This window comes from Octodon degus, unplaced genomic scaffold, assembly GCF_000260255.1.
Source record: "Octodon degus isolate 3935 unplaced genomic scaffold, OctDeg1.0 scaffold00077, whole genome shotgun sequence".
Lineage (NCBI taxonomy): Eukaryota > Metazoa > Chordata > Mammalia > Rodentia > Octodontidae > Octodon > Octodon degus.
Window position 1 is genome coordinate 9745700 of NW_004524653.1, and position 11337 is coordinate 9757036.

Consider the following 11337-nt stretch of genomic DNA (forward strand, 5'->3'; position numbering starts at 1 on the left):
GGGACCCTGGTTCAATCCCCCAGCACCACATGCCAGCCAGCCCTGCCCCCTGGTGGGCTGAGCTGGCCACACACACACTAAATAAATAAATAAATAAATATTTTTTTAAAAAATCACTTTTAGAATATTTTCATTGTCCCAAAAAGAAACTTAGGTGCCACTCCCCAAACCTTCCTTCTTCCCACTCTTTTAACCTCATAGACTACTCCCTACCTACTCATTGATGCCCTTGGCAACCAAATTTGAGCAGTCCATATAAATGATATCATACAATAATGAATGCTTTTTGCTGGGTTCTTTCACCTCGCATGTTGTCAATCTCATCTATATTATCAAATATATTGGTAGCAATTCACATCCGAATGATTTCATAATCATTTCACAAATATACTACCACTTTATTTACTCATACAATACTTTTTTTTTTTTTTAAGGGGCTTGTTAAGTGGCTGAATCACTAAGGTTGAGCCCGAAGGTACAATTGTCCTGGCCCAAGCCTCCCAGACTGCTTGCTGCCATTATGAGTACTAAATGTTTAAAAATCTTGTGGTCAATTTTGTGCAATCATGTATATTCTTTTTTTTTTTTTTTTTTTTTTTTTTTTAGGGAAGGGCCTACAGGGTATTCATGGTCTCACTACTATATCAGACTCTAGTGATCCGCCCATTTACAGGCTTCTAAGAGCTGGGATTATAGACATGGGCCACATCCAGTCTCAACTGCTGTCTCAGGGTGCCCTGGGGGCAGGAACAGCATAGCAGGCCTGGGGATGGAACCCCTGGCCCCTGCGCCTGCTTGCAGGCCCTATATTCTTAATGGAGATATCAGTGAGCACTAACAAAAGCAGTTTGGAGTAGTTTGTTTTGTGTAGTATTATACATTGAAAATCCAAGAAGTGCTCTACAAAAAAAGCTACATTCCCACCCTTTTTGTCAAGATGAGTCCAATTGCCCAGACTAGCCTCAGCTGTTCCTCCCTCAGCCCAAGTAGCTGAGATTATAAGCATATGACACAGCACAAGGTGAAATATGCAAAACTGCCTCCAAAAATTGCTAACAAACGGGCTGGTGAGATGGCTCAGTGGTCTAAAGCACCTATTTAGAACAAGCTAAGCTAAGCAAAGCACAGGGACCACAGTTCAATCCCCCAGCACCACATGCCAGCCAGCCCCGCCCCCCGGTGGGCTGAGCTGGCCACACACACACACACACACACACACACACACACACAAAATTAAAAAAAAAAGAATACTTTAAAAAAAATTGCTAACAAACAGTAAAGAAACCACCATCTTCAAAAACATATCTTTTCAGCTGGAAATGGTGGCCCACTCCACTAATTCCAGCACTCAGGATGCTGAGGCAGGAGAACTGCTATGAATTGGAAGGCAGCCTGGGCTACACTGAGTTCAAGGCCAGCCTGAACAACATGAAACCCTACCTCAAACCATACTTGTCTCAAATAAAATACAAAAAAAACTAAGCTTTATTTCACATATATGCATGTTTTCAGTCTTATAATGAAATACACTTGTGACCAGTCATATTTGAATTACATATTAAGAGAAATGCATTCACTGATTACTCCCATTAATTATCACTACAAATCCTGTTATATACAAAATTGAAGGCTAAAAGAGTTCCACATACTATTTCACTTGAGAAAACCAAGAAACATACATGTAAAAAGATAAGGAGCTAGAAACTGAACCTACGTGATTTTAACCTAAGGCCCAAGTTCTTAACTAATGCCAAGAAATTATTTTAAATAAACAAGTATTTAAAAGTTGTCAGCACCCCCCAAACACACATAGACATATATATATATGTCTATGTATATATATACAAACACATATATATATAATATATGGGGGCCAGAGAGAGGGCTCAGTGGAATAAGCACTTCCCTGGAAGCACAAGGGCCGGAGTTCAATCCCCGGTTCTGGAAGGAAAAAAAAAAAAAAAAAGTTGTCAGGACATTAAATATTTTACTATTTTTCTCATGGAATCTCACTGTATCATTTACAGCTTTTAGTATCAGTGAATTAGAAAAGGCCTAACAGAAGTTTCTCTTTATTAAACACATATACTTGAAACTCATTTCCACTAGCCTAAAAAACAAACAGAAATTACAGGCATTAGCAGGTCACTATCAACATGACCCTTTCTGATAAGTAGTCCCTTTTTTGAAAAACCCCTAAAGAACTTCATCTTACCAAGATTTTCATCTCTTAGTCTCACTTGCTGACATGCAACTATAATCAAAGAGAGAGGAAACTCATTTAGCAGATAACCCCAAAAGGCTGTTCTGTAACTATCTGTCAAACACAGTTTAAAGCTGACAAGACCATGAAATCTTCTGTAAAATGATAAACATGGAGAAACGAACAAGATGAAACTACTACTCCTTTAGTTTTCGTGCTACAAAAATCTATACATTTGAGGCTTTAAATTTCAGATCTGCTATATCTAGGCAAGTCACTGACAAAATTAACATGTTTATTTTCCAATATATTCATAAACGAAAAGTTCTTAAATTTTTTTTATTTTTCACAGAGTTTCTTTACAAGACCTCTATGGATATAGTTCATATTTCAAATAGTGGGGATAAAATCAGAACTTTTAATAAAAAAAGCTCCCACTGAACTTTTACTAATTCACTTTCAAATTAAACAGAAAGGCAGACACAGTTCTACAACTTAGAATGCCACTTTTGTTTTACTAATACTTTTTCATACCAACTCTATAACGAACCAGATTTTTTTGTTAAATGTTACATGAATTTATATGGTGATTATGGTGACCTTGGCATTGTTTTTAATCTTTAATCCAATTATATGGTGCTCTGATTTTAATTAAGTGAGACAAAAACTGGCTTAAGAAATTTTCATGAGGGCTGGTGAGATGGCTCAGTGGTCTAAAGCACCTACTTAGAACAAGCTTAACAAAAGCAAAGGGACCGCGGTTCAATCCCCCAGCACCACATGCCAGCCAGCCCCAACCCCTGGTGGGCTGAACTGGCCACACACACACTAAATAAATAAATAAATAAATAAATAAAATTTAAAAAAAGAAAAAAGAAAAGAAATTTTCATGAGGTAAATCCATTCTTGGGCATGGGAGACAGCTCCGTGGCCTAAGTGCCTGCCTGGCAAGAAAAAGGATCCAGGTTCAATCCCCAGTACCACATGGTGTGCCTGCCCCACCTAGGCACTCAGTGCTGGCCAAGACTAAGACAGGAAGATCACTACAGTCGGAGTCTGCTTAGCCAGACCCTGTACCAAACAAAACAAGAAAAAGTAAATCTATTATAAGAGGCTATAATATGAGTTAATTTCAAAACAATGAAGTATATTATTGCCTGAGACTCCAAAAATAATGATTTTTAAATTTCTGTATTAAGAATTGAATTTTTTCTGATGAATAAACTATAGACAAAGTTTCAGGATCATAAGAACATGATATAAAAAACAGCCTTACTACAAAGTAAGCTCAAGGCTAGCCTAAGTTCCATGTTGACACTATCTCTAAATATACATACATGAAAGAAAGGAAAATAAACTTCAGGAGAAAATAAACTAGAGGGCTGGTGAGATGGCTCAGTGGCCTAAAGCACCTACTTAGAACAAGCTTAGCAAAGCACAGGGACCACAGTTCAATCCCCCAGCACCACATGCCAGCCAGCCCCAACCCCTGGTGGGCTGAACTGGCCACACACACACACACACACACACACACACACACACACACACAAATAATAAGTAAAAATTTTTTAAAAAGAAAAGAAACTGGAGCATGAGAGAACAGAGTCCATTCTACAATGAAAATCAACAGACTATGGGAAATAACTATATTCAGATTTTGGAAGTCCGGCACTAAAAAAATGGCATCAGACAACAGGTCTCATTGCGGGGGAACAACCTGACTCTTGCTTACCATCACCCAGGACTACCAGGAACCAACTGCCACTCTACAGAAGTGAATGCAGGGCTGGTGAGATAGCTCAGTGGTCTAAAGTACATCCCTGGTACCACATGCCTGGCCAGCCCCGCCCCCAAGGCAGGCTGAGCTGACCACAAAAAAAAGTGAATGCAGAACCCAAACAAAGCTATCATTCTTGCCAAATTGACACTAAAAGACTCAGAGTGAGACTCAAGCTGGCTAGACCCTACAGGCAGCTGCTCAGATTGGCAAACTGATTTTGAAATTTTTATCAAAATACAAAAGATAGCAAAAGCAGTTACAGACTGGGGAGATGGCTCAGTGGAATAAGTGCTTCCCTGGCAAGCGCAAGAGCCTAAATTCAATCCCCAGTTCCACCAAAAAAAAAAAAAAAAAAAGCAGTTATATATAAAACACTTATTATGATTTGACTATGGGCAAACTGACACTGCTGATCAAAGTTCAAAACAGTACAATCTCTAGGATGTGAACTGACAGCTCCCAGTAAATAATAAATCTACATTTACCCTTCAACCCACTTTTAGAAATCTACTGTGTTGATACACCACTCAACAATATGAAAATGTAAATTCAAAAGGTTACTCCTCACAGCAGTATTTTAATTACAAAGCCCTGGAAAGAATGTAGGTAATATCCATACAAAGAAAATTGCTTGAATAAACTAGAATATATGCATGCAAATAATGGAGTACCTGAATTTATATACATACTAGCCCAGGTGGAAAATGAGATGTTACAGGTCTGTCCTGTTACAATTCTTTTTTTTTTTTTTTTTTTTGGCGGAACCGGGGAATGAACTCAGGCACTTGTGCTTGCCAGAGAAGCACTTATTCTACTGAGCCATCTCCCCGGCCCCTACAATTCTGTGTATGGTTAGATTTCTAAATTTCTTTGTAAAAATATGTAAATGCTTATTTCTAGTTTTATAGAATTATTTTTCCTTCAAAAGGACTTAAAGTTCAACATATCAATATTTGATGGAAAATACCTGCTCCATGATATGCCAAAGAGGTTTGATATTTAGACAGATAGGGTAAACCGAACTGCATATATTACAGGTTAATAATAAGCTTCTGTTCTGGAGGGTTAATAAACTAAGTTAGCAGTTCAAAATTGGGAGAAAAGGAAGGGCTGCAAGGTCAGCCAACATTTTGGCCCTAACCTTTCAAGGTTAGTGAAGACTCGGGACATAGGAGAACCTGTACTGTAGCATCATGTAACTCAGTTGTGCCCCAAATTTTCTGATCAAGGAGATTATGGAGCCACAGAGGAATGTGATCCATGATGTACAGTGTGCCTAAGGAGAGTCACCTGGAAAGAAAACATTCTCTCAGGCTTTCACAGAGAGCAAATTGGTCAAGCAATGGCCGTGACTCATCCTCATGGCTGACACTGACCAAGGATCTACAAAGTGAGGTACAGGGCTACAGGATAAATCCTGAGGGGACTTGACTGACCTTATCAGATACAAAAGTTACATTTCTTGCTATATTGGTCTTGCTTTATCTTGGTCTTAATCATCCAGCAGAAAAGTATAAAAATGAGGTATATAAAGTAAAGCCATATTAATATGATGAGTTGTAAAAGGCTCAAGTCAATAACTTCTGAGGATAACCCACTAATATTATAGACTGCTAGACAGAGTTGGATTGTTTAGCTGAATTCAAACACCTATAGTTGTTTGGGTTTTGTTTTTTTTTTTTTTTTGTGGAACCAGGGACTGAACTGAGGTCCTTGTGTTTTCCAGGCAAGCACTTATTCCACTGAGCCATCTCCCCGGACCCTCAAATCCCTATAGTATCTAGATGCCAATAGAATATTCACCTTTGACAGAACTAAACAATAAAAAAAAAGGGGAGGGGATACAAAGGAAAGATCATTTTGCATTTATATATACAAAAGTTAGGATAAATATACAGCTACTTTTGCTTAATTCAATGAGAAGTGTACTAATAGTGTTTGGACAGGATATCCTGTCTGCTTCTTATACTATGGATAACCACTAAGAAGGTAACAATGTACAATGTATTGATTATCGAAACTGTCCTATTAATCAGCTTTGAAACTGTCTCATGCATATTTAATTCTCAATAAAATTTTTTAAAATAGAAGAAAATGAGGTGTTACTATTCAACAGGTACAGCATTTCAGCCTGAAAAGGTAAAATGTTCTGGAGACAGATGTTGATTGCTCCACAACAGTGTGAATGTATTTAATGCCATAGAATTGCACAATTAAAAAATTGAAAATACATATCCTTAATACAAAATGAGAAGGATGTGACATGAAGTGACAATATTTCTAAGATGAAGGGGATAGTATGTTGTTTTTCTAAACAAAAATAAAAATATACCCATCTACTTGCTTACCACAAAATAAACAGGACAAACTAAAATAGAAAGAATTTTAGGACAAATGAAGAGAAAACAGTGTGGTACGGGCAGGGCAGGGAATGTATACTTGTGTAATCCTCACTTTTGCTTTTTTCTTGTGCTAGGGATTGAAACCAGGGCCTCATCCATGCTAGGCAAGCACTCTACTACTGGCCTCCACATTCACCTGTGATTTTGACTTTTGAAAAAAGCATAGTAATAACGTACATATTTCAAAATTAAAAATCAAAATGAGAAGAAACATAAAAATTTTGAAAATCAAACCAGCAAACACAATCAGTCATGATATAGTTCATAATAATTCCAACTAGAAGGATTATTTTTTGAGACAGGGTAGGCCTTTACTACATAGTTCATGTTGGCCTCAAACTCATAGCAATCATCCTGCCTCAATCTCCCCAATACTGGGATTACAGGTATGCAACATCATGCCAGCTCCACAAGAAGATTTCAAGGTGTTAGCCAGCCTAGAACTCCACAAAACCCTGTCTCAAAATAAAACTTTAAAACAGTTGTATATGTAGTACTGCTCAGTTCTAGATTATTTGATGATTAGCATATCTAAGACCTTAGGATCAACATCTAGTACCACTAAATAAACAAACCTTTTTTGGGGGAAAAGGAGAGATCTTCTGAGACAGGGTCTCACCATGCAGTTTAGGCTGGCCTTCAGCTCACTGGTTTTTGTCTGTTTTTTGTACAGGGTCTCACTACCCAGATCTGACTCATAGTGATCCTCCTGTTTTCAGCCTCCCCAGTGCTGGGATTACAGGCCTGCACCACCACACCCCACTCAACAAACTTAATTTTAATTCATATTAATAATTAAACTATAGCCAGCCAGATACCTCAGCAGATTAAAGCACCCGTTTAGGCAACTTAGGAAGATCCTATCACAAAATAAAAAATAAAAAGAATTAGAGATTAGCTCAGTACAAAGGCCCTGGGTTGTATTCCCAGAATCCCCCATCAAAAAGAATGTATGTAAGGAAGGAGGAAAGAAGGATGGAAGGAGAAAAATCAGGAGAAGACAATGGATGTTCTCATGAATCAGAACAAAGGTAGTTTACACAAAGGATACATAGATGTTGATTAAACTATAGTAACTTGTAAAGAAAAGTTAATGTTAAATAAAGTTCTTAATAAAAACCTACCAAGATAGTTCTCGGCTACATTCAGAATACCAGAACAAAACGGGTGCCCACTTCAAATAATTAAAGGATTTTGAAAGGGAACTGAAAAGGCTAAGGCTAATGACCTACAGAGATTCCCAAATAACCACTTCCAATGTCTGAAGGAACTTTGTAACTTAGCTCCACAACTCCCTGTGCTGGGATCAAAGCTGGGACCTAGTGCACAATCAACATGCATTCTATCACTGTGCCTCAACTCCTGGCCCCAAACTGCTTGTGTTACCTTATTTTGTAACATGGGGGAAGAAATATTTAGAAAAATCTATTACAAGTGGGCACATATAATAAGGAAGGAAGCAATAAAGGGATATGGACAAATACAGATGTGAAATTACACGGTCTTAGCCTTGAGAAGTTACAATTAGAAACACAAAATAAAACAAATGTAAAAGGCAGGAAAATTGCAAATCAGATGATGCCTATTCACTAAATGCACCTTCAAAAGGGGGTGGAATTCAAAGAGGAGCTTGGCGTGTTGGTACACACTTGCACAGCTAAGGCAGGAGGCTCACCACAAGTTTAAGACCAGCCTGGGATACAAAAGTGAGCTCAAGGCCAACCTGTGAATTAATTGCAGTGTGGCCCTGTCTCAAAGAGAAAAGGCGAGAAAGGAAAAAAACAGAGAGAGAGAGAACACAGATTTCCAAACTAGCTAATCAAGAAAATGATGATATTAGTAACAAAAAGAAATTTAACTAGGTAGGCAAAGCAAAATCATTATCTCAACTATAAGACATTTCAGGGGCCGGGGAGATGACTCAGTGGAATAAGCACTTCCCTGGCAAGTGCAAGGGCCTGAATTCAATCCCTGGTTCCGCCAAAAAAAAAAGACATTTCTAATCTTATTTTTCCAATTCTTGTGCAATATTAAAAGGTAGGAAAGGGGTTAGCTGAAATGTCACATTTTGACTAAATGCCCTTCAAATACTCATAGATTTCCTCTCTTCACTCTAAAAATTGTGCTTATGAATCTACATATATATGGACAAATATAGATCTATATCTTTCCCAAATATTTCAATTATAGGACTGGCAAGATAGCTCCATGGACTAAGCACCTGCTTAGGCAAGTGCAAGGACTGGAGTTTAATCCCCAACACCACATGCTGCACTGGTCCAGCCCCTGGGTGCACTGCGCCTACCACGGACAACTGACGTGGTGGTGCAAACCTGTAATCCCAGTGCTGGGGAGGTTGAAAACAGGAGGATCACTATGAATCCAAGCTGTGTAATGAGACCCTGTATCAAATATATAAACAAATAAAATAATTCAATTATATTAATTTACATTCATTGAAGAGAAAAACATCAACACAAAAGATTAATCAATCCCTGATTCCACATAAAAAATCTTTTAAAAAAAGTTTAAGTAAAATCATAAAAAAGCAGGCAGTATTTTCAGAAGGCTGAAGTGAAAAATTACAAGAGATCAAGTCAAAGTAAAACTGAGTTAATTACCTTTTTAACCAGTAAAGTGATGTTCATGCAGAATTAGTTCTAATGTTCTCTCAGTCCACCTTTTACCAAGTATTTTGAACCTAAAGACAACAAAAAATGAGGGGTGTTGAAGGTCATTATCCTTTGGTCACACAAGCACTGGTATCAATCGAACACAAATTAACCCTTTCAATCTCAAAGCTGTCCAGTACAATGCCTCTTCCTAAGAGTCTGATTTTGACATTCTTCAATACTGCTGCTTATAAAAATCCTCAGCATAGCACACACAATATACAGTTTGTAGACCTGCATAATCCCAAATTGGGTAGCTGTGGACACTGCTCCAAGGCACAAAAAGTAGGACAGATAGCTACTCTGAAGTTGGGAAATTTCTCCCAGCTGCAAATTGAATGCTCAGGAAACAACCAACAACATTTAATACCCTGGTAGAAGTTAATGTTTGTTTAATACTTCAGACCAAAAAACATGGATGGAAGAAAAAATAAAGCAAACATGCAAATGAGAAAATGCTGCAAATGTTTTCTTCTACTGTGTAAGAGGACACACCTCAGTCACGAAAATGAAGTAGAATAATGGTGAAATTAGTAGTGATTATTCAAAATATATAATATATGAGCATACAAATAGGGTTTTGTTTTTTTTTTAATTTTTATTTATTTATTAACATTTATTTTGTGTGTGTGTGTGTGTGTGTGTGTGTGTGTGTGTGGCCAGCTCAGCCCACCAGGGGGCGCAGCTGGCTGGCATGTGGTGCTGGGGGAATCGAACCGCGGTCCCTGTGCTTTATCAAGCTTGTTCCAAGTAGGTGCCTTAGACCACTGAGCCATCTCTCCAGCCCCATAAATAGGGTTTTGAAGAGAAAGTAAAGGCAAGCAGTTTTTAATATGACAAAGGAGTCACACAAAAAAAGAAGAAAACTTTTCTCCACAAATGTAACAATAAAGCTAATGACCTGAATGCCACTTTCTAGTATTATCTACATCAAACACAACTGAAACAACCACATAGATCTGTTGGAACAGGGTACAGAAAAATAATACTCATAAATTCCAAGTAACAAACTGCATGTTCAATACACAGGGGAATACACAAGGACTGCCAACTAAAATCTAGCAACATGGTACAAAGGTTGTTGCACTTCTGAGGCCCAAAATAAAGGGAAGAAAAGAAACACACATATGCAACTAAAATGGAAAAGAGAAAAATCCAGGTAGCAGTATGTCACACACTTACAAGCATACTTACAATCAGATAACAATTCCAAATGTATAATTTACATCCTTGCCAAAAATAACCTCACTGTACTCAGAACTGGACTGAAGCACCATCCAATGTATAACACAACTAGATATTACACTAACAGTTAGGCACCAGTCTTTGGAGTTAACCACATCAAGACTCAACTCTCAGCCAGTTGGGCAACCTTGATCAATTTAGGACTATTTTTTTTAGGGTATTAGTAATTTAACTTAGGACCTCCCATTTGCTAGACAAAATTTATCACTTCTACAACTTAATTTTTTTAACTGAGGGAAGGAGTGCAAAGGCATAAAATTTCATAAGTTTCTTGTAAGGCTTAAATGAAAACTGACAAATTACTTATTAGTACCTAGCACACAAAACATACAAATATTCAAGTACACTGAAACAAAATTTTAAAAAGAAAAATCATTAGTTTTTGTTTTAAAATGAATTCAATGTTTTTGAAATTGGATTTCTAAACTGTCCCAATTAATCAGAAGATTAGGAAGATGTAGAGGGAGAGGTAGAAAAAAACTTCTGGAAAGAACTCCTAAGGGGTTTTTTTTATTGTTGTTGCTTTTTGGAAATGTGTCTACTACTTATTCAGGCTAGCCTTAAAGTCACCATGTATCATACACTGGCCTCAAACTCAAAGCGATCCTCCTGCCTCAGACACCAAGTGCTAGGATTACAAGCACGCACCACCAAACCTGATGGCTGACTGTGCCGGCCTGGGGCCCCAGGGCACACTGAGAAGGAGATTGAGACTGGGCACGGTGGTGCTGGCCTATAATCCCAGCACTTTGGAGGCTGAAAACAGAAGAATCACTGTTAAGTCTGATCTACATAGTGAGATCTTATACACCCCATAGGCCCTGTCCTAAATTCATTTAAAAAAAAAATACATGTATTTGCTACCTAAGAAAACATGATAGGATACTGATTATAAACCCTTTTTTTGTTTTTTGTTTTGTTTTGTCTTGTTTTTTGAGGCAGGATCTTGCTCTGTAGTCTAGGCTAATCTTGAATGGGTACCTATCCCAGGTTGGACTACAACTCCCAATTCTCCTACCTCAGCCTCCTGAGTGT

The 11337-nt window shown here is 37.8% G+C and overlaps 1 protein-coding gene across 6 annotated transcripts in view; it reads right to left on the minus strand.

The window, feature by feature from the left end:
- The window catches only part of Ncoa3 (nuclear receptor coactivator 3), a 132626-nt gene that overhangs the window by 59731 nt on the left and 61558 nt on the right, over positions 1 to 11337 (minus strand). For 5 of the 6 annotated variants that reach the window (XM_023720760.1, XM_023720759.1, XM_004636115.2 and 2 more), the window contains exon 2: positions 9007 to 9086. The exons of the other annotated variant lie outside the window; for it this stretch is intronic. The gene's annotated coding sequence lies outside the window, so the exon portion shown is untranslated. The remainder of the gene's footprint in view (positions 1 to 9006; positions 9087 to 11337) is intronic. 6 annotated transcript variants of the gene reach the window in all.